The 23,856-nt window shown below is 42.3% G+C and overlaps 1 protein-coding gene across 4 annotated transcripts in view; it reads left to right on the plus strand.

Annotated features, from left to right (window-relative positions):
* LOC149197491 (uncharacterized) overlaps positions 1-23,856 on the plus strand; it is a 400,746-nt gene that overhangs the window by 79,553 nt on the left and 297,337 nt on the right. The window lies entirely within an intron of this gene.

Consider the following 23,856-nt stretch of genomic DNA (forward strand, 5'->3'; position numbering starts at 1 on the left):
TGTTAATACCTCCTCCAATAGGTTTATGGGAAAATTGCAGATCATTTTTCCTCAATCATATCACATGAGCCCATGTAGTATCCTTGGCTTTTGGAGGCATGATGCTACTACTTAGCTCAAACTCTCTGCTATTCCACTACAACAAAAACTCCAACACTCTCCAAGCTCGCAATCAAACTCACAAAAACTCCAAATGAGATGTGAGGAAAATGAGGGGGTTGAGCTCCTTTTAAAGGCTTGGAGAGGGTGTTTTTGGAGGGAAAGAACCCTTATTTTCCCTCCAAAACACCCTAAAAACTTGGAAAACCGTGCTGTGTGGGTCCTCTGTGGCCTTGGCAGCTAACCGACCGGTTTAGGACAAAACCGGCCAGTTTGACCACAAACCGGCCAGTTCCGTCCTAAACCGGCCGGCTAGGACCGATTTTTCCCCTTTTGGGCAAAATGAAGGGTCAAACCATGTTTTTCTGCCGGTTTGACCTGGTGGGAGCTAAGCTAACCGGTTGGTTTGACGGTTCAGACTGGCCGATTTTTAAACACTGTTAACAATGCCCTCAAAAACCATTGAAAGAACATAGCTCATAGCGCATGGATGCAAGTATTCAAAGGGAAACGACCCGTCTTGTGCTTGAAATCATTGTTTGAGTACAATTCAAAGAAGAAAGAATGTGCCAAGCCAATGAACTTAACCTTTGAGTCCTTGCCCTTCCCAGGATCACTGAGCCTTTGCAGGATGGTCATGCCTTCTCACATGAGACTATTGATTTGAACGATATCTCTCGAGTCTTGAAATGGTTAGACAACCCCAAACAAGATTCTTATTATTGGTTTCATGCTGTTGTGGAATGGATGTGGCCATTGAGGGCTAAAAATATACTATTCATGCTTTCTTAGAAAATTTATTTAGGTGAGGATCTTATATGAATTGAAATTGTTGAACCCCTAAAAAGTTAATTTAAAGTTGTAGAAGGGATCAATTAATTGCAAGAGTTGAAAGACAAAATTAATATTATCCTTGGTCATCTTTAATTGTAATTATAAGCATCCTTGGTTCATCGACATCCCTATGATGACAAGGAATATTACTTTGTAGTCAAGCCTTGTTGACAATGTAAGCATTATGTTTCGGGAAAGGAAACAACCATCTTCACTTACCACAGACTTTTGAGTAGACATAGGGCAAGTTGGAGAATGATTGCCATTAGAAGTGGTCTACATATTGTTAACAATCCCACATAAACATCAAGGACAAGAAGGGAAACACCAATTGTGTTGCAAATCGACATAAGAGTGGTTGCAAACTACATGACAATGATCTTGAATTCCTTTCTACATATCAAATACTTGTTGCAACTAAACAAGTTTTAGAATTTTACCTCTAGGTTGGACTTTTGTGCCATCTCCGTGTTCCTTTTGATGAGCATTAGAAGATGATTTGGGAGGCTCATTAGAGTTGTGTGGCATGGCACTTTTGCATGGAGAAAACAATGGTAGTGCTGCATAAATACTTCTACTAATCAAAGTTATTTAACTTGACATTAACAAATATATTAGATTGTACTTTGCTTGTGCTCTCACTAAATTTGCAATCGAGAAGCAATGATTGTAGACTACCCAACTTGTTTTAAAGAATCCTTGGAAGTCAAAGAAACAAATAACCACTCAAGCAACCATACAAAGGATACCTTCCGCAATTCGGGAAAAGGAATGTAAGGGGAAAATCCCCAAGCTCCCAAAAGAAAAAATAATCTTTTATTAAAGTTAGATCCCTCTTGTTGAATGAGGGATAGCAAGGATTCTTTGGAAAAGGGTTTACAAGACCTTTCCTCAAAGGGGAGAAATACCATTAATAATCAAGTTACAAGAAAATGAACACTCAATCCAAAAAAAGTTACAACGAGTTTAAGTAGTTGCTTAGAAGAAAGTCAAGGCTCTTTTATAACCAATAAGAGCCTATTACAACATTATTTCAAAAGAAGAAACTTCCTTGAAAAAATCCCTAATGGGTGAACAAAATATAAAGAGATTTGATGTTATAACGAAGCAATTTCAATGGCCCTTTGGGTTGTTGGTTTGGAGACACGAATTAAATTTCAAACGTTGTAATGTTCCAAAATTAAAAATTTGCCAGAAAATTGCTTAACCAAGATTTAACCCTAAATTTGTCCAAACAGTGGCAGAACATGCACCCCGAGATTACGACAATAGAAGTAGATTTACATTATGGAACCCAAAAATGTCACAAACTCATAAGAAATACTTCAAACTTAGCTTTATTAATAAAGATATAATTTGCTAGTACAATAGCTAGAGTTAGCTGAGATAAGATGGCCACAAAATAGTTTTTTGCAAGCTGAACCTGGCCTCCACAAAAATAACTGAAGACGATACCCAAGCCGAGGATCTGAGTGGTCCTCACTCCAATATCATTGAAGATCTATGAAACTTCTGGATTAAGTCTCCTCAAGGAGTGTTGGGTTTTCATCCAACACTACAACATACCCAAGGGTTTCCTTCTTGGGGCTATAGTAGATGGGAACTAGGTTCTCCAACTTTCATCAAGACAACATGCACAAATCCAAGATGTCCCAGATGGTCTTCTTTTGCTCCTTTTAAAGATGGGATGGAACTTTCTCTGACCTAGAAACATCTTATTTTATTATTTTTATCTCTAGTGATTTTTTTCCTTTTTGGCCTTTTCTTTAATCATGCTTTTTCCCTTCTTTCATTTTAATTAATTAAGTGACTAATTAAAGTCACTTAATCTCCCACCAGACTCTCACTGGCCACTGAAAGCGACTCCTTAGCATCCCATCCTGTAGATCTCCTAGCGTCGGCTTGTTACCCACCATTTTGTGCATAATATCCCTAGGAGAATTTTTTTCTCCAAGATGGTCCTCAGCCGACAACGAATAGCCCCTTGCTGCCACCGGTTAGCTCATTGTGCCATTTCTCCGCCACCTGAGCCAGCTATGTGGTCCCACGCCCATCTGCCATGATTGTATGTTTGAAGGTGGGCCTCTCGAACCTAAAGGTATGTCTTGTCATTTGGAAATTGAGTAGTGTAGTTTGCTTATCATAGACACTTCTGGGCATGGATTAATGGGGGGATTCGACGGAATGAATGGACTAGGTCTGTGCTCTTGTCCCCTAGAACCCTCTTACGTATTAACCTTGGATTCTAATCCCATGGGATCTCTTTTACTGACCATTTGGCTCTAGGGATGGTATTTCATGGGAAACTCTGATTTTGGTTGCGTGGTCCTGCTCCCTTATCCGCTTATATTACCCTCTTTCAATTCATTATTACCCCATTCATCATTTCTCCCACCTAGGTCCACATTCCTCCACTAGGTCCACATAGGGTCAACATGCCCCTTCCCCTTGCCCACACCTCGGGTCATGGCTTGGAATGAAGCCTAGAGGTTGATGCAGCTAAAAAAAAGATAAAAGCATATATGACCACATTCAACAGGAAAATGTACCACGAAATGTAAAAGATGGCCGAGACACACACATTTAGCACGTGGGAAAAAGCCAATACATGAGCTCTACCCCATCATAATGGCTATCACCCTGGTTTCCTACAGGTTCTATGAGTCCCCTTCATCATATAGGAACCCATAATTGTCCCAACCCCTAGTGGGCAATGAACCGCTCCACCTTAAAAGGGGGATATTCACTGCTATACCTTTTACATCATGCTCTTACCCCTTTGAGCCCCGAACAGTTAATCAAAGAAAACCATAAAAAGGCATGTAAAGAAGGGTGGAAAAATCAAGGCCGGGGCACCTCATATACCACGATTGCTTCCTTCTACACATAATAAACCAAGTGAGGGCTTCCCTCTTATTAGCTATCCTTGTACCCCAGCATGTGACCCAGGGCTGCCCCTTCTCATCTCCTATTTCATTCACTTATTTGTCACATGCCATCACCTTTTGAAGGATGTACCTTGACTATATTATCCCCTTTAGAAGTAGAAACCACCTAATAGGATTATTGGTTAATCCCATTTGGAGTTTAGGAGACATTGGCACATCCCGAAGCCCATTATGGAAGGGCAAGCCATTATGGAGTCCCCACCTGTGGTCCATGATTGATAAGCTCATTTATTTGATTTCACTAATGATTTGTTGTACTGGAAGGCTAGGGGATGCATTGGATCTTATGGAAGATTGCAAATGGTCTCCATCTTGGGTTTGGTCTCCCTATACGGGGTCCTAACCCTCTAGAGGGCTACATTGGCACATGTAGGGTGTGCGTTGAGAGCCATGGGCCTCTATAGCAGCAGAGAACACTCCATGGATCCCACAACCATTCAGAGATTGCTCGTGGTTCACTTATTGGACAAAGAAGATGCACGTGATCCATCATGTCAGCTGGCCCTAGATTTGCACCATACACTTGGCAGATGATCCAGGACTTGCATGATGATGTGGCATCACCTACACCATCATCCTAGCCCTTGCAAGCGATCTACAAGCATCTTCGATTTGTTTGGAGACCCATGAGGACACTTGTGTGCCCCACATGTCATTTGAAGCACCATGTGAAAATTCTGTTACTGCAGCAACTGATTTATTTTACCTACTTATTTTCCAATAAGTTATTTACGAAATCCCTTCAGTAAATATTAAAATAAATTCTACTGCATACATCTCACCATTATACAGAAACAAATACATGCACAAGAATGAAACACATCAACTCAGCGATTTTTGGACAATTGTCCCGAAAAAACCCAATGAGGGAAAACCAGTGCAGCAGAGGAGGATTTTATTATTGAGCTTTTCTCGAGTACAACTAGGGTGCCAAACTGACTCACCCAACAAAGATAACCACACGACAGTAATACCATAAATCCTCCGACGCTTCCCCAAAGCTCAACGTCAATCCAACAGTCCTTTGCGTAGCTCCCAGACCCTCTGCGTTAACTTTCTGCCTCTCTGCATCAGCACTTGGCCTCTCTGCGTCACCCACGCAGGCCCTCCAGTCACTGCGCAATCCAGTACCCTCAGCGTCTTCTTGATGTGCTTTGTGTCTACCTCTCTGATTTCTCTGCTGGTCTTCCAGTACTATCCTTGCCTCTCTGTTATGTACTCGTTGCCTCTCACTACAATCTAGACCTCTAGTTCAATTTCTCAGAAAACCCCGCTCCAGAAATCGAACTGACTGGTCTCCCTCTGGTGTGTCTCCAACTGTCCTCAAGCCCCCTCTTATACTTTTCCTGTTGATGAATCAATGACTGAGATTAAGTCCCTAATCAACGACTAAGATTAAAATAGACTTGATCCTTATCTTTTAGAAGCTTCTCATCCTTATCCTTATTAATACCCATTAATATTTTTATTTTCTTAAGTTTAGACTTAGGAACTCATTAAAAAATTAATTATTTTAATAACTCCTCATTCGGATGGAATTTTCCAAAACGATTTTTGGGTCTTGGAGATCTCATGTGCTTTAGCCTCTCCACCAATTTTCATGGCTAGAGCACATCTGATGCTACCCCAAATCAACACTCCCTCTTAGCGAGGAATGTGCTCTAGTAAAGCTCCACAACTGAGCATTACTCTGATCATCCGACACCAGTACTTGTGCTGATGCTTGGCCTGCTGCCCAACATCCTGTGGATTGCTGCATCTTGTACTGCTGCCCATGGCTCTACCACTGCCACTGCTACATCTGTATTGCAGCTCCCTCTGCATCCGTGCTGCTGCTGGTCCTTCCTCCCAACACTGCATCTGCACTGCAACTCCCTCTGCATCTGTGCTACTGCTGGTCCTTCCTCCCAACACTGCATTTGCACTGCAACATTTGACACATACCCATTTTTGCTGGTGAAATGGATTCTTTATCATCCCCATCTTCTTCCTGAAATACGCAAACTTTGTTCTTCCAGGGCTTTGGTAAGGATGTCTACCACCTGTTCTCCTGTAAGAGTGTAGCTCAACTGTACAACGCCTCGTTGGACACAGTCTCTGACAAAGTGACACCGAATATCAATGTGCTTTGACCGATCATGAAATACTGGATTCTTAGAGAGCTTGATGCAACTTTGATTATCACACATGATCCTGGTTTCTTCCATCCTTCTTCTGAATAGGTTCACAAGCAATTTTCTAAGCCATATGGCTTCGCACGAAGCTGTGCTAGCGGCCATATATTCTGCTTCCGCTGAGCTCAAAGCTACGAATTTCTGTTTCCTACTGCACCAGGAGGTAATCCCTGATCCAATGTTGAAACAGTACCCAAAGGTACTTTTCCGATCCACTGAACTTCCAGCACAATCTGCATTAGTAAACCCTCTCAATCTACATACATGAGACTTCTTCTCGTGTGTCTCAAAGCCTTCTTGCTGTTCGATGTATACTTCTTCTTCTATCACCCCATTCAAGAATGCTGTTTTGACATCCATCTGATGAATCACCATCCCATTTGTGCTGCAAGAGATATCACGGTTTTAATAGATGTATACCTGGCTACTGGGGCGAAGGTCTCTTCATAGTCTATTCCTTCCTTCTAAGCATACCCATTAGCCACAAACTGGCTTTGTACTTTTCCACACTGCCGTGTGCAGCATATTTAATCTTGTAGATCCATCTCGAACCTACCACTGATCTGTCCTGAGGCCTAGGCACTACTTCCCAAACATCGTTCACCATTATAGAGCTGTACTCCTCCACCATCGCATCCATCCAAACTTGATGTTGAGCGGCTTCCTGAAAACTGGAAGGCTCCCCATCCTGAGCTACTAAGGCCTGATATCTATCTGGCTGTCTTCGCTCCCTTTTATTGTTTCTCGGTGCTCCAATGAAATCTTCTGCATCCCGCAAAATCTGTCAGAGTTCCTGGCTCGTTCTTCCTCTGGTAGTAGGTGCATCTGTCAGCTCCTCCTCTTCCTGTGATTCTTCTTGTTCTGAAGGAGAATTCTTGGCTTCCGCTGGTTGAAGTGGTTTGACCAGTGGCTCATCCTTTGACTGCTCTTCGAAGGCATTTCTCGAGGTTTTCTAAAGGCCCTATCTTCCATGAACTTCACATCTCGTCGAACTACTACCTTCCTGCTCCCTGGAAGATAGATTCTATATGCTTTAGCATTCTCGCTATATCCCACTAGATATCCTTTCCCTGCAGTTTGATCCAACTTCTTCCTCTTCTCCTCGGGTTTGCGACAATATGCTAAGCTCGCAAATATCTTGAAATGACTGAATTCAGGTGTCTTCCTAGTGAAGACTTTCTCTAGAGTAATCTTGCCCAATGCCCGGTGATGAGTTCTATTTTGGACATAGGCTGTTGTGTTGCATGCTTCCGCCGACAAGAATTTTGGCATATTCTGATCATACATCATGGCCCTGGTCGCTTCCATGATAGTCTTGTTCTTCCTTTCTACTACTCCATTCTGCTCCAGATTGTCGACATATTCTTCACCATTGTCTGAGTGCAAAACTTTTATTTTCTTTCTAGTCAGATTCTCCACCAGAGCCTTGAACTCTTTGAATCGACAAAAAACCTTTTCCTTGGTTTTCATAAAATAAATCCAAGTTTTCCTGGAGTGGTCATCGATGAAGGTGACGAAGTATTCGGTACCACTAAGAGCTTTAGTGGACAGCGGTCCGCAGATATCTGAGTGTATCAATTCTAGCACACTTTTGGCCCTGTTTTTACTTCTAGGAAATGCTGCTTTGGCATACTTGCCCAGAGCACATCCTCTGCATACATCATCTCTTTTGTACTAAGATCTGGAACTCCTGTTACAGTTTTCCTAAGAATTCTCAGAGCCCCATGGTGCAAATGTCCCATTCTTCTGTGCCATAGTTCATTCAGATCCTTGTCTCCATGACTGCCTATCAGTGCCATTGGTGATTCTAGCTGTAACCTGTACAACCTGTTACTCCTGATTCCGATCTGCACTTTATTTTTCCAGCTTGGGTGTTTGATGTATACTTTCTCCTTAATGAAGAAAACATCATATCCCTTGCTTTGAAGTTGTGATACGAAAAGTAAGTTCATCTCCAGTCCTGGCACATGCAACACATTGGTAGATCGGAACCGCTCTCTCGTTTCTGTTTGAAAAACTATGGTACCCTTCCCTACTGGAGTACACTTTGCCTTATTCCCCATGGTGATCTGAAAATTCATCCTTTCCTCCTGATAATCTGAGAAACATTCTCGGATTCCTTCATATGCCAGGAGGCTCCACTGTCTATATACTATCAAGCTCAGATTCTCGGACGCCGAGCTTGTTACACAAGCAACTTCTTCTTCCAATCTGGAAGCCAACATAGAGAAATCGAAATTTCTATCTTTTGTGCATTTTTTTGAAAATCTGCACGAGTCTCTTGATGTTGATGCCTCTGCATCATGATCTCGACCCATAATTGATTTTCCCTTCCTTTCTTTGATTTTTTGCTCTGATACCATGTGAAAATTCTGTTACTGCAACGATTGATTTATTTACCTACTTATTTTCCAATAAGTTATTTACGAAATCCTTTCAGTAAATATTAAAATAAATTCTACTGCAAACATCACACTATTATACAGAAACAAATACATGCACAAGAATCAAACACATCAACTCCGTTATTTTTGGACAATTGTCCCCGGAAAAACCCAAAGCGGGAAAATCGGTGTAGCAGAGGAGGATTTTATTATTAAACTTTTCTTGAGTACAACTAGGGTGCCAAACTAGATCACCCAACAAAGATAACCGCACGGCAGTAATACCAAAAATCCTCCGACGCATCCCCAATGCTCAGCGTCAATCCAGCGGGCTCTGTGCAACTCTCAGACCCTCTGCATCAGCTTTATGCCTCCTGGGTCACCCACACAGGCCCTCCAGTAACTACACAATACAACTGCCTCTGCGTCTGCCTCTTTGATCTCTGCGCTGGTCCTCCAGTACTATCCCTGCCTCTCTATTATGTACTCGCTGCCTCTCACTGCAATCTAGACCTCTAGATCGATTTCTCAGCAAACCCCGCTCCAGAAATTGAACTGACTGGTCTCTCTTTGGTGTGTCTCCAATTGACCCTCAAGCCCCCTCTTATATTTTTCCTATTGATGAATCAACGACCGCGATTAAGTTTCTAATCAACGACTAAGATTAAAATAGACTTGATCCTTATCTTTTAGAAGCTTCTCATCCTTATCTTTATTAATACCCATTAATATTTTTATTTTCCTAAGTTTAGACTTAGGAACTCATTAAAAATATTAATTATTTTAATAATTCCTCATCTGAATGGAATTTTCCAAAACGATTTTTGGGTCTTGGAGATCTCATGTGCTTTAGCCTCTCCACCAATTTTCATGGCTAGAGCACATCCGATGCTACCCCAAATCAACACACCACAGGTTATTACAAGGAGCCAACCCCTTGTCCACTGCTTTTAAGGGTCCTACTTTTCATTATGGCAACCATGGACCTCATTAGGCTCGTAGAGGGCCCTACAACATGCATAGATTATTATTTGACCTCTTGAGAGACTTTGTCATTTATGAGTTAGTTTGGTGGACTTGTCACCAAAAGTTGAATTATTAGAACATTATTTTATTTTTGGGGCTTATGTAGGCCAAGGCTAATTCAAATTCCTAAGTCGTGTATAGATACAAGTGAGATGAGTTCATTTCTCATCATCACTTTGGATTAGATCTTTTCTCTCTCTTGAGATTTTCACACTTTTTCTAGAGGATGAATTGGAGTTTTATGGATGAATTTAGATGTTTGGATATTGGTCTATTTTCTCTTGGAGCTTCTCTTTTGTCAATTGTGAATGGTTGGATATATTCTATTACATGTAAGTACATGCTTTTAATGTTATTTTTGTTTTACTTTGTCATATACATTGGATTGGGATCTTCGCTGTTCTAGGGCTAATTGCTGCATGCATTTACTGCTTAAAATTGTGGAATTTTGTCTCGATTATAGCATCTATCAATGTATGGGCCGTGTAATATGAACGAAATATCCTAGTAGTAATTTTATCAAAGAATTTGACCTTGATAAGCCATTCCCTTTGTGCATCGAAGTATAAAAGCTACAAGACTACTTCTCGTTGACCTAGAAGGCTAACGAAGTGGGCTTGAGGTCTCCTTGACTGGGAACCAAGAAACCCTACTCATATTCATCATAGACTCCATTCTCCCAAAGATTAAGGCACTGATCTACCAAAAGGTGGTCACCAAAAAACACATTCTTTCACCTCATTCCAGGTCTAGCCAAGTTGGGGTACCTAGGGCATCAATTTCCCGACAATCTAGCCCAACGAAAAGTTCGATCTCCTAGGGTGTCTTGCGTTGGCCTTTCTTCAAGCTCTCCTCCAATTTTGAAGCCATTCCGACGGTGGAGTTGTGAGAATATCCAAGCCCTAGCTTTAGGATCAAAACTTGCCTTAGCATCCCCAAGGCTAGTACCTCAAAGGGTCAAATCAACACCTTCAAGTGAGAATTCTTCTTTGATTCTTTCCCCACCTTGTCTAGGGTAAGAACATCATTGGTTGCTATACTTATTCCCCTATCCTAGACCGGGTCCACTTGGTCCCATGTGGTTCCATTCCTTTGAAAAGACAATTCTTCAAGAACCATCCGGGATACCAATTTCAAAAAGGATTTTAGGGATTGGGAAACACATTCACAAGTCGTATTCCATAAACCTAACCCTCAAATCCTCCCTTCCTTTCCCTAGAAGACATTGTACCTTGCTTAGAAAGCAAGCTTCCTTCCTTCAAGCCCTTCGGGGAAAGTGATTATTTGGGTCACTCATATCCATTCATTGTTTAATCTTTCATTGGTGACTCCATAATATACCAGGTCTCCTCCCATCGGTGAAAGTCCGTAAATAGAAGGAAGCCTTAGCTGAGGTGATAGTGGGCTAAGTCTCCATTTGTTGCCCTTTAGGAGTCCCCTGCTAGTTTGAGCGGTAACACGACTCAAACGAGCTATTATACCAAGGAGTTCCATTCAATATTCCTTCCGGAATGCCACCTTAAGCGCAATTAATTAAGTTATGCTCGTTAAAAATGAGAATCAACATAATGCAATGGAACTAAAAGCAAATGTATTGAACTGCTCCTGATGGTAGAAAATGCCAAGCGAACACTGCTGGACTGCGTAAAACTCCTCAAAACTCCCCCGGGATCCTTGATGACATAATTATGCTCCCGTGACTTGGCCACCCTGCACCTTAGAATCCACCCTGGCTGTACTATAGCGGAAAATAAAAATGGGGACATGACAAATCCCCCTACCCCAAGATTGCTTGCCCTCAAGCAATCCACACCTGTCCACTGTAGAGGCATCTGCAAACTGTTACCATGATCCCATATGAATCACTGGACGACATCATGCTTCCATGCAATCCAAACATGAATGGATCCCCCAATACTTGGATCCCAAGTCCATCTCTGACTCACCTTGCTATCAATAGATCCACCTGGATACTAATGCCACCATGGCTAATCATCTTCAATGTCCCATGGCTTTGACTTTGCTTTGTCTCTAACCATAGATGCTGCTGCGCCACTAGAATACCAACTCATCACCTTTCTCCAGTCCAACCCTTGGCATAGACCAAGGTCAACCCCACTATGCTGATGCAGGCCTAGTGCAACTAGTATGCTGATAAACTGTCGGCCTACATCCCACTGCTGACTGGAGCATGTAGTGTCCCTTATATCTAAGGGCACCAGTTATACTTTGCCCTTGACTAGGAATGATCCCCCATCAATAGGATACCAACTCATGATCTCTCGCCAATCCAACCTGTGGGAAGGATTGAATGCATAGACTTTTGCTTGTGGAACAAGTCTACTATGGTGATGTTAGTCCTCTGTTTTAAAAATCGGTCGGCTCGGAACCTACTCGGCTGAGTTGGTCCGAGCCAGGCCTTAAATTTGTGACTCGGCCCTGGATTCGGTTCGGCCGGCCGGGTTAATACCGAGCCGGCCGAGTTGTCTAACAACTTGGCCGACTCGGTATTAACCCATCTAGCTCGGTATTAACCCGGCCGGCTCGGCCGAGCCTGCTATAACTCGGCCGAGTTAGTGACAGCGGCCCACAGAAACCGGAAAACTGCGATTTAAAAAAAAAGTTTTTTTGGGGACTCCAAACCGGTTTATAGTTTGCCTATTTGGTCTTTGGGGTCCATTCCCCTCTCCTAAACCCTATTTAACCCACTCAACCCCTCTCATTCTCTCACAACCATCTCATGCATTTGAGTGAGAATTTTAGTGAGAGTTTGTGAGGAGTTGTTGAGTTTGTTTTTGGAGCAACAGTGAGGAGTCTTGGGCAAGCATTGTAGCTGGAGTGAGGAGCTTCTTGAGCAGCCATTTGGAGCAGCATTGAGGAGTTGGTTTCTTGGAGCAAGCTTGAGGAGGCAGTTTGTGCTTGGAGGTATTAATCTGTTTTTGTTTATTAAATTTTATGTGCAAATCTAGAAATCCTAAAGAGTGTTTTTTGTGAAAGAAATGAACATTGAATCAATGTTTTTTTTTGTTTTCATTTTCAGATTGTTTGCTTTCATTTCCAAGTCAGAAAATGGCATCTAGAGTGAAAGATGTTGCTTGGGCATAGGTTGAAATGGTTGATAGTCAAATGCATTGCAAATTTTGCTATAGGAAAATTAAGGAAGGTCCTGGGGGCATTAATAAGCTGAAACAACACTTGGCAGGGATTAGAGGCCAAATTACTCCATGTACCTCACCAAAAATTGGGGAGATTAGGAAGGATTTGTTAGCCAGCTTTGAGAAGTTTAAAGAAGATAAGGCTAAGCAAAAAGAGTTAGACGCTGAAATTGGGAAGAAGAGGAATATACAAAAAATGCTGGCTACCAACCCCCATTTTGATTTTGCGGGTTCTTCCTCTATTCCTTGTACTGATGCTTCCAATCTCTTCTGATATGTTCCTCCCTCTTTTGAGTCTATTCAAGAAAAGGGAAAGGGTAAATGAAAAAGGGTGATATGAATATCAAAAGTTATTTCACTCCCTCCTCTCCATTAGATGCACATGGTCCTCAACCTAGTAGAAGTCATTTGCAACCCACTTTAGATGATCATTGGAAGAAAGAATTGAGGGAGACTGCTTGTGACTACATAGCTAGATGGTGGTATGATGCTGATATCCCCTTCAATCTGTTCACCATATTATGAGCCTATGTTTGATGGCATACATGCTGTTGGACAAGGCTTCAAAGGCCCTACTATGCATGAGCTAAGGGGGTATCGTTTGCAGAAAGAAATTGCCTCCATTAATGAGTATTTGAAATATTTCAAGGACTCATGGGCAAGAACAGGATGTACCATCATGTCAGATGGATGGACTGATAAAAGAAACCGTACCATCATAAACTTTCTTATCTTCTGCCCACAGGGAACCATGTTTCTAAAATCTGTTGATGCATCTGATAAGGTAAAAGATGGACAATTGTTGTTTCAGCTATTGGATGAGGTTGTTGAGGAGGTGGGGGTGGCTAATGTTGTTCAAGTCATCACAGATAATGCCTCTAACTATGTTCTTGCTGGTAAACTGTTAGAGGAAAAGCATAGAACCATCTTTTGGACCCCATGTGCTGCACATTGCATAGACCTCATGCTTGAGGATATTGGCAAATTAGATTGGGTCAAAAACACTGTAGATCATGCCAAAAGCATAATAAAATTTATCTACAATCATTCATGGATTTTGAGCCTGATGAGGAAACACACAAGGGGCAGGGATATTATTAGGCTTGCCATCACTAGATTTGCTACTCATTTTTTGACATTGCAATCTATGCTTTCACAACATAGAAACTTGCAAAAGATTTTTTCCAGTGAAGAATGGAATCAAAGCCAGTGGTCTCACAAACTGGAAGGCAAAGAATTGAAAAAGAAAGTTAATGAAGAAATATTTTGGAGAAAGGCAACAGAGATTGTGAAGCTTGCTGAGCCACTGGTTAAGGTGTTGCGGTTGGTGGATGGGGAAAGATTGGCTATGGGCTTCATTTATGAGGCTATGGATCAAGCAAAGGAGCAAATAAAGAGGGCATACAAGGATAAAGTGGCTAAGTATGGGCCCATTTGGGCAATCATTGATGAAAGATGGAACAATCAACTCCATCGCCCTATACATGCAGCTGGGTATTTTTTGAACCCACGGTATCATTATAAAGCTAAGGCGACAGGAGCTTTGAAGGGGGAGGTTAGAGATGGATTGATTGACTGCATTGATCGCATGATCCCATTGGAGTGTGATCAGCTGGAGATACACCGACATGCCACAACCTTCAGCAGTGCCTCAGGTACCTTTGGGAAGAACCTAGCAAAGATTGCAAGGGAAGTAGATGAGCCAGGTAAACAAAGATTTCAATTTTCAAATTCTTAATACTTATTTCGTTAAATCGTTTATAATTTGAAAGTTGGATATAATTTGTAATTTTGTTGAGCTAACTCATTACACTCCTATGTTTTTGCAGCACAATGGTGGGAGGCTTTTGGTAGCCATTGTCCTAAATTGCAGAGGTTTGCAATTCGTATTTTGAGTCAAACTTGCAGTGCTACTGGGTGTGAGCGCAATTGGTCTGTCTTTGAGAGGATTCACACAAAGAAGAGAAACTGTTTGGATCAAAAACGGTTAAATGATCTAGTCTATGTCCAATACAACCTCTGGCTCAGACGCAACCAATTGTTGAACAAAAGACCTGATTCAGATCCCATTGTGTTGGAAGACATTGATCCAACATCAGATTGGGTAGTGGAGAGTCATCCAAAAGAGTTTGATTTTGATGAGGATCTTGATTTGGATTTACAGGTGGAGGCAACACTCGAACATAATGTTCAGTTGAATGCAGATCCTGATCCATTTGTACCAGCCTCAGGGCTAGCCCCAAGTCCTCTAGTTGCAGCACTTCTTCTGTGGAGCCACGACAAAAGCGCATATCTCGTCTATCTCAGCTTGTAGCTGCTGCACAACCTGCTAGTGCTACCACTTCTACAGTTGCAGTTGGAGATGATGATGAGGAGGAGCCATGAGGCCCCCTGTCTGACTCTGATCCAGATGATCTTGGCTCCTCTAGCAGTAGCTAGTGACGCCATTAGCCAATAGTACTGGTCACAATTTACTTTTGTTGTAGAGGCCATTTATAGCCTCCTTGGTTATGTGTTTTTGTTTTGATCTCTATATCATCATCATGTATGTATTGGACAGTGCACTGGGTGCCATTTTGATATAATGGATATATACATGAGCCTACTTTGATCATATGTTGTCTTCTATCTATATTCTAATGCTGTGTGTTTGGAAACATGAATGAAAATATTTAAAATTATGTTTTTTATAAAAAGAAAATATTTAATGTATTTTTTACAACGATCGAGTCATTGAAATCGAGCCGGCCGAGTCGATATCGAGTCGGAGTCGGAGTCAGAGTCGACCCTCGGCCGAGTCAGTGTCGGAGTTGGAGTTTTAAAACATTGTGCTGGTCTATGCTCAACTCATGCTGCTCTGTCTGGTCAATCAACAAGATTTGTCCAAGAAACCCTGCCTCTCTCTCTATAATAGACCAAAGTGGATAACCTGTGTTGCAAGCCTTGTCTATGTACTCCTAGAGAGGGCTGCTGCCTGGAAATGCTACAACTCTACTAGCTGCCACTGCATCTAATTGCACCTCATCAATGGGTAGGCCAAAAGATGAATGCACCATCATCTCCAAAAGATCCTCGTTATCTGACCGGAAACTCCATTGTCCTCTAGTCTACCAAACTCCTGCAAAACTATCCTGTCAAGCTCCAACAGCTCCTGACAATAAGTGTCTGCAAGTACTACAACCTTGCTGGTTGTCTGTGCATTTGTCTATTCCTTGCCAATGGCTGGCCCAAAGGACAGCTGCTCATCCTACTCCATCATGGGCTCAACATGAGCCACTAGCTGACTCTCCAAAAATGGCCTACCACACACACTGTGCATATCATCCTCCTCATCTAATGCATGCCCCACCATATACTGCTCATGTTGAATCACCACGAGTGACTCATCTCCTTGAATGTCTCCCATGGGGTCTATCAACTGCTCATCATACACCTCTGTCAAACGTGGTTTCACATCTGAGTTGCTGTCAACACCATCACCTATCTGCTCAAACTCCTCATAGGTATCCTCGTAAAAACCCATGGACTCAACTATAGATGGAGAATCCTCATCTGGAAAGTCAGAAGGAATCTCTTCTTGATCTACCTCTGTCATCTCGTTTGTGTTACTTAAGCATGAGTGGTTAGGCCCCCAAGTTTCCTCTCATTCTTGCTACATGTTTGGATAATTGTATCCTGCATCGTCGTCAACTCCTCCTAGGTTAGTTGCTTTTTGAAGAATCTCATGTTTTGCTCAACCACCCCTTAGCTCATAGGCAACTAGTGAGACAACTCGTGTCTTCCTCCAAATGGCTAACAATTTTGTTCACAACTGCTTACAAATGGCATCACCTTCAACTAGTAATGAAGATAAGATATCTTGCATGTTGGTTTTTACCTCCTCAAAGTGATTCTCTCAGATGTTGGTGAAGAAGAATCACATTTTAAGGATCAGATCATCCTGCTCTAGATCAAGCATGACTACGTAGGATTTGATTTTGGCCATGGTGTCTAGGATCATGAGCCTTCTATCAAAGTTTGAGCTCTGGGTGTCATGCAGTCCTGAATAACATTCTACAATCAATTGAAAGACCCTCTTCATGATGTCATCATTATAGGGAGGAAAGGGTGCTACTATCCTTAGAATATCGTTGAAACAATAGGTGATTATAAGCTTGACTCTCTCACCTAGATGCTTCAAGAATCTGGCTTGTACCAATGCAAGCATAGTTGGCTCCAGAGCCCAATTTAAACTCCAATCAGATTGATCCACCTTGGAAAGATAGGATTCTAGCTTTTCTAATGTGAGAAGGTCATCTTCTGATCTTCCAGTCTTTAAGTCCAACCCAAGTGCATAAAGCCAATTTCCCACTTCTTTTTCCTTCTGTAAGTCCCTCTGCTGCTTTTGCATTAGCATATTATGGACCTTTTTGGAAAAAGGTCTGTTGTTTTGCTTTATTTCTTGGTCCAAAGAAGAACCAAGTAATGTCTTAAACTATTGTTGCTCCCATCTTCTCTCTAAGTTATTAAGGGCATTTTTGAGGTCTTCTAGGGTCTTTTCAATACCCATTCTTCCTGTAAATCTCTTATGACAATATATACAACATTCTATGAATAACAGCAGGGCAGCAGACGAAGAAGTCTTCCAGGCAGAATTCTTCAAGCATGGACTTCTTCCCCTAGTAGGATATCTGGTGGACCTTTTCAACCAGGTGGTTCGGAATAGATTTCTGGATGGTTGGTCACACCACATTATCTACCCGATCCACAAGTCAGGGCCTACTTCCGACCCCAACAACTACAGGACAATCATGGTTGGGCACACATTCTCCAAGCTATATGCTACAACACTCCACAGGACACTCTCCCATTTCCTTGAGCAGAGACAACTCAGGGCCAAGGGCCAAGCAGGATTCTGCCCAGACCACCAGACGATCGACCACATCCTTACTCTTCGTGTGGTGATCGAGGAGGCTAGGCATCGATCCTCTAAAGTGTACTGCTGCTTTGTAGACTTTCGGAAGGCCTTTGACTCAGTCCCGAGGGAAGATCTTTTCCAGAGGCTAAGAGAGATTGGCATTTCCTCGACTCTCCTGACAGCGATCATGCGCCTCTATGAGGCCGTCCTTGGCCGTCTCCACACAGCTGGAGGAATGTCGGATTGCATCCGAAGCACCATTGGAGTCAAGCAAGGATGCCCCCTTTCTCTTACTTTATTCGGGATCTATATCGATGAGCTTGAGTCCTTCCTCCGGGAACATATCCAGGATACAAATGGGTGTCTTCTTCACCAGGTCCTGATTTCCATCCTCCTCTTTGCAGACGATATTGCCCTTATTGCCTCCTCCTAAGAAGGCCTTCAGAGACAGCTGGATGCTCTCGCAACTTTTTGTGACCGGAGGCATCTAACTGTGAACTTGGGTAAAACCAAAGTGATTGTCTTCAATGGAGTCAAGAAAACCTCGGACTTCCACTTCCTATTTAAAGGAGAAGAGATCGAGATTATCAGCACCTATACATATTTGGGAGTTCAGTTTCAGGGCCTCGCTTCAGCCTGCGGCCAGCCCTTCAGCCTCGGATCAATAAAGGGTATGGCTCCCTAGCCCTTCTGGAGAGGCAGTGTTTCCGGCACCATTTCCAGGACATCTCGTCCAAAATGAGCATCATGGACACTTTGATTCGCCCCACAGTGCTTTACGGCTCAGAGATTTGGGGTCCCTCTCTCCTAGAGTCAGATTGGGCCTCAGCGGAGCGGGTCCAGACCCTCCTTTTGCGCCATTTCATTAGGTGTAAGCAGACAGTTCCTCAGCACATCATTCTAGCAGAGTTCGGGCTCAACCTTTCCGCCTAGAGGTGATATTCAGGTTAGTGTCGCTCTTGCACAGGCTCCGAGGCCTAGCAAACACAAGGAAGGGTAGTGACAGATACCCATATTTAGCATATTGCTCCTCGGAGAACATCGCCCGTATGCAGACAGGCCAATCCAAATGTTGGTACACCAGTGTGACAAAGCTTCTGGAGGCTTCAGGAATCCAGATTTAGCATCTCCCTCCTTTTCAGTACTCTCTGAATGCTCCAGGCCACCTCCTCCCCAATCAGCAAGAGCTGAATAAAATCATTAAGGAGGATATTTACAGACGATACATTCAGATTACATGGACCAATCCTCCCAATGGGTTGCGTCCAAAAATGGCCTTCTACGCGGAGCATTGCCTGGAAATCAGGGATGGGCTCATCATCAGACCCCAGTACACGTTCCAGCATTGGATGCATGCCCTTAGAATCCCCCTCGGGCAGTTCAGAGTTGGATCTCACAGAGTCCGGGTGGACACAGATCACCACATCGATAGGGCAGATAGGATTTGCCAGCTTTGTCACTTATAGGAGATAGAGACAGAGACACACTTCATCTTTGGATGCCCTGCTTACTACGAGATTCGAGGTCGTTTCCATTGTCTCTTCAGGTCTTCTCAGACTTTGACCAGCGTCCTCAGATATGTTGATCTGAGATGCCTTGCACTTTATCTCCAGGAGGCCTTCAGATTTTAGGCCCGTTTTCTTCAGCCCCCCACCAGATCGGACACCACGCAGAAGATCATGGACTTCTTTAGGGTGCTACCATCAGCGCGGGGCACCAAAAGAACCATTGACCGACCCACAGACATTGAGACCAGATCAGTGCGGTCCCAGGGGGGCCGACCCACCAGACTGCACCAACGCTTCAGGATTGGATCCACCCCTAGGAGGCGCCCTAGAACCTCCAGGCGACAACCCAGTATGCCCATAGGACAGCAGACTTTGACATGCTTCTCTCAGTTTTCTTCTCTCGACCTCGGATGTTAGTAGGATCTGGACAGGAGACCCCTGCCTTTTCTTCTCCTTCTTCTTCTTCTCCTTCTCTGCTTCATCGCAGTGCTTTGTTTCGAGGCCAAGAGCTTCTAGCTTCTACATTTACATTTACTTAGATTATAGATGTATATTCTGCTTTTTAAAAGAAATGTTAAAGGGGACCGTTTGGTCCACCGGCTTGGCATGATGTAATCATTGTAACCGACAGTCCCGTTGACCTCTTATGGTCATTTGTTGGACATTAATAAAATTATCTTATCTTATGGGCTCCATCCAATACTGACGACTATCATTTTTGACACCAAACAAACTTGACCCAACTCAGCCACACACTTATTCTGACTGTCAACTTCTCCAGAAGTATACAAAAGTACTTTGACTCAACAAAACACTACACTAAGCTTACTGGGGTCTGGAAAATTTCCTTCTAGGATTTTCTCGAATTTCACTGAGGTTTTCTTAGTTTAAACTTTAGGGGGCTATCCACTGACTAATTTACTCTTGAGGATGATTTGCAGACTGCTGTACAGTGTAGATGTAGGTTTAGTTCCTTTTGGTTGAAATGAGCATGTACATAGAAAATAACACAGAATTCCAGTGCATGACGAAATGACATATCTCATTCAAAACATGGTGCAACCACAGATAACAGTTCACTTATAGCATTCTGGAAAATTAATTCATTATGCAATTACATAGGAAATAATTGAAATGGATGAATTTGGTAATTATTCCAGTCACAAGTTTGCATGTATTGGTTGGGTTGATGAAGGATTTCAGCTCCACAACAAAGAATACATCTTTAGACATTAATTTCGCTATACCTATCCGTCCATACGGCCTGCTAACTAGCAATATGACCTCCCTTCGAGTAGCTACAGGACCTCACCACAAGCTGCACTGTCATCACATTTCCTTGCACATGACTGAGAGGTTGTTGGTTTGACTAGTAATGAGAACTAAATTGACCACTATAAGCAGGGAACACAACCACTTTCTTTACTGAAAATCGACCCATAGAAAACGTAGTGACTGCATCCTCTTCCCCTACAGTGGAACTCGGTCACTGGTACAAAGAAACTCGACCCTCCATCTGAAATCACTTCGACCCATAAAATCTAGTGGAAGAATGGTGCTTTGCTGAGTGAGCTCTCTTTAACGCGTGGCCCCAATACCTCCTCAATGCAGATGGCAATAACCCAGTTTCTTGTAGCAAGAAGACTACGACCTTTAGTGAGCACATGATTCAGAGAATACGATATACATGCTCAGGTGCTATGTTTGGTCTCCATGCAGCAACGAATCTGATCCTTGTTATGCAGAAATCGACCCAGAAATCTCTGGTTCAACCAGCCATAAATTTAAGGAAGCTCCCTCTCTCTTCTCATTAAGAAATCTGTCCTGGTAGTAGAGTCTCTGTCCAACAATAGAAAGAGGAGTCTTGGGCTCTATCCACACAATAAACTCTTCCCTTCAAAAAGAAAATTGATGATATTCAGTCCCTGCAATTTTACAGTGCTGGAGTTAAAATTCAGCTTCTATGAATGTATGGATTTATTAATGTCGGGCCGCTTCATTTATCAAATTTTGCTCTCGGCCTGTACCAACACTGATGAGTACGCCCAAGTGCACTAGAATTTCTTCTTCGAATCTGCAAGTGTAATACTGATTCCTTAACAAATAATTTTAATTGAAACCAACAAGAATTTGGTTCCTTTTGCAAATGAATGCATGCTACCCAAAAACTTGTCCCAGGCAGGAAGTTTGCTCACACCTTTAGCGACATTCAGTGAATCAACCAAGTTAATTATCATTCAATTTCTTTATTAAATTTAGCTTTTTGACTGCAACAGTTTGGTTGGGCTAGACATTGAAAATTGAATCGGCCCCTTCTATAATTTGCTCATGGCCCTTTATAATTTGGCCAAACAATAAATGAAAGAAATTTGGCCTCTTAGCGTCCTTAAAAAACATATGGTTCCAAATAATATTTGACCATTATAACAGGTTGTCGAATGATTATTAAGTGACAACAAAACCAAAGAAAATTTGGCTAGCACTTTGCAACAAGGATTTTGTAGAATAGTTAACACCCAAGACAAATTTCTCTGGCAAAATTTTCTGCAATGAAATTACGGCTCCGACAAATAGAAGAATTTCTGCAAATCATCCTGAACCCCTTGAACTTCTCCAAAGTTGATCTGCAACAAGCCCTCAGGCTGGCAAGAAAACCAGCTTTGTTACCACTATAATGTTCCAAAATAAAAAATTTACCAGAAAATTGCTTAACGAAGATTTAACCCTAAATTTCTCCAAACAGTAGTAGAACCTGCACCATGAGATTACGGCAACAAAAACAGATTTACATTATGGAAACCAAAAATGCTGCAAACTCATAAGAAATACTCCAAACTCAACTTTATTAATAAAGATATAATATGCCAGTATAATAGCTAGAGTTAGCTGAGATAATATGGCCACAAAATAGTTTCTGCACGCTGAACTTGCCCTCCACAAAAATAACTGAAGATGATGCCCAAGCTAAGGATCTGAGTCGTCCTCACTCCAATATCACCGAAGCTCTATAAAACTCCTAGATGAATTCTCCTCAAGGAGTGTTGGGTTTTGTTCGACACTCAATAGCATACCCGAGGGTTTTTTGTCCTGGGGCTATAGTAGCTGGAAACTAGGTTCCCCAACTTTCATGAAGACAACATGCACAAATCCAAGATGTCCCAAATGGTCTTCTCCTCCTCTTTTTAAAGATTGGATGGAACTCTCTCTGGTCTTCTAGAAACATCTTATTTTATTATTTTTATTTCTCTAGTGACCTTTTTCCTTTTTGGCCTTTTCTTTAATTAAGCATTTTCTTTTTTCATTTTAATTCGTTAAGTGACCAATTAAAGTCACTTTTAATTCGGGAAAATGGTAAATCTCCCACCATACTCTCACTGGCCACTGAAAGCGACTCCTTAGCATCCCATCCTGTAGATCTCCTCGCTCCGGTTCCAACGAACTATTACACCAAGGGGTTCCATCAGATATTCCTTCTGGAATGCCACCTAATTAAGTTATGCTTGTTAAAAACAAGAATCACCATAATGCAATGGAGCCAAAAGCAAATGTACTGAATTGCTCTTGATGGTGGAAAATGCCAAGCAAACATTGTCGAACCATGTAAAACTCCTCAAATCTCCCCCGGGACACCTAATGACATAATCCTGCTCCCATGACCTGGCCATCCCGCACCCTAGAAATCCACCCTGGCTGTACTATAGAGGAAAATAAAAATGGGGACATGACAAATGCTGTCCTTTCTTGGTAAATGCACCGATGAAATTCTGCCTTATGATACACCGAAGTTTGTCCAAAAGATGGTCTGCAAATTTCAGCTCAAAAGGCAGTGTTGATCTGCCCAAGCAGTGACCCAAAATTCTGCTTTTGAGACCGTGAATCTCTGCCTAGAAGACAGTCCCGAGGTCTGTTAGTTGCTGCCCCAAAGGATGGCTGAAAATTTGGTTCTAGGGACTTTGAGGTCTGCCTTTGGAGGGGTTTAAAGTCTGCCCACCATTCTGAAAATATCAGCCCTAAAAAAATCAGTGGGCAGCCTTTTACTTTGCCCAATGTTGTGAAAATCGTTATCGAGATTAAATCGGCGAGGGGAAAAAATCGGGAAAAATCGTAAAAATTGGGAAAAAATCGTAAAATACAAAAATATTCATTTTTTTTCAATATTTAAAGCATCTACAACATAAAATAAATACATTGACACATAAATATGATAAAAGAACTAATATATAAGATGTGTAATATCATTTCTAGTTCTACATCACACATAACAGTGAATCATGTCCTGAATAGTAAGTCCTGACTCCTGAGTCCCAACTCAGCCTCAAAATATCAACAAAAATTATAATAATGTATCTCATATCATGAGTCATAATGTCATATACAATGAAATGAACCAAATAACTAAAGTCTAATACTACTGATTTCCTCTGTCCCTCTTGCGAGAAAATGCAATAGCTTTCCCTTTCCCTCTAGATGTAGATGCCGGTGGAGTTGGTAGTGGACTCTGCTGTGCTCTAGAACCTAAAGAAGTATGAGCTAGAGGAGGTAGACCACGTCCTCCACTGGTGGCAGGGGTAGCTCGGGTAGGTGGTGTCACCTCCTCCTCTTGTTGCTCCTCCTCCTCCTCCCCCTTATGCCTTCCACTATCTCTTGCTCTAACCAATTATTGGCAGACTCTATGAGAGGCCTCTCGGCCTCAACCCTCCATGCAGCAGTGGTGTCAATCCCATCCAATGAGATGGCCTCCATATCAGGTATCCTCTCAAGTTGCCTCACCCACAATCGAAGATTGTAGTAGACGTAGACCATGTCATTAAGTCACTGGGACTCCAACCTG

This window comes from Pinus tabuliformis, chromosome 2_2 (assembly GCF_031772625.1).
Source record: "Pinus tabuliformis cultivar Carrire ecotype Pingquan chromosome 2_2, CPIR1, whole genome shotgun sequence".
Lineage (NCBI taxonomy): Eukaryota > Viridiplantae > Streptophyta > Pinopsida > Pinales > Pinaceae > Pinus > Pinus tabuliformis.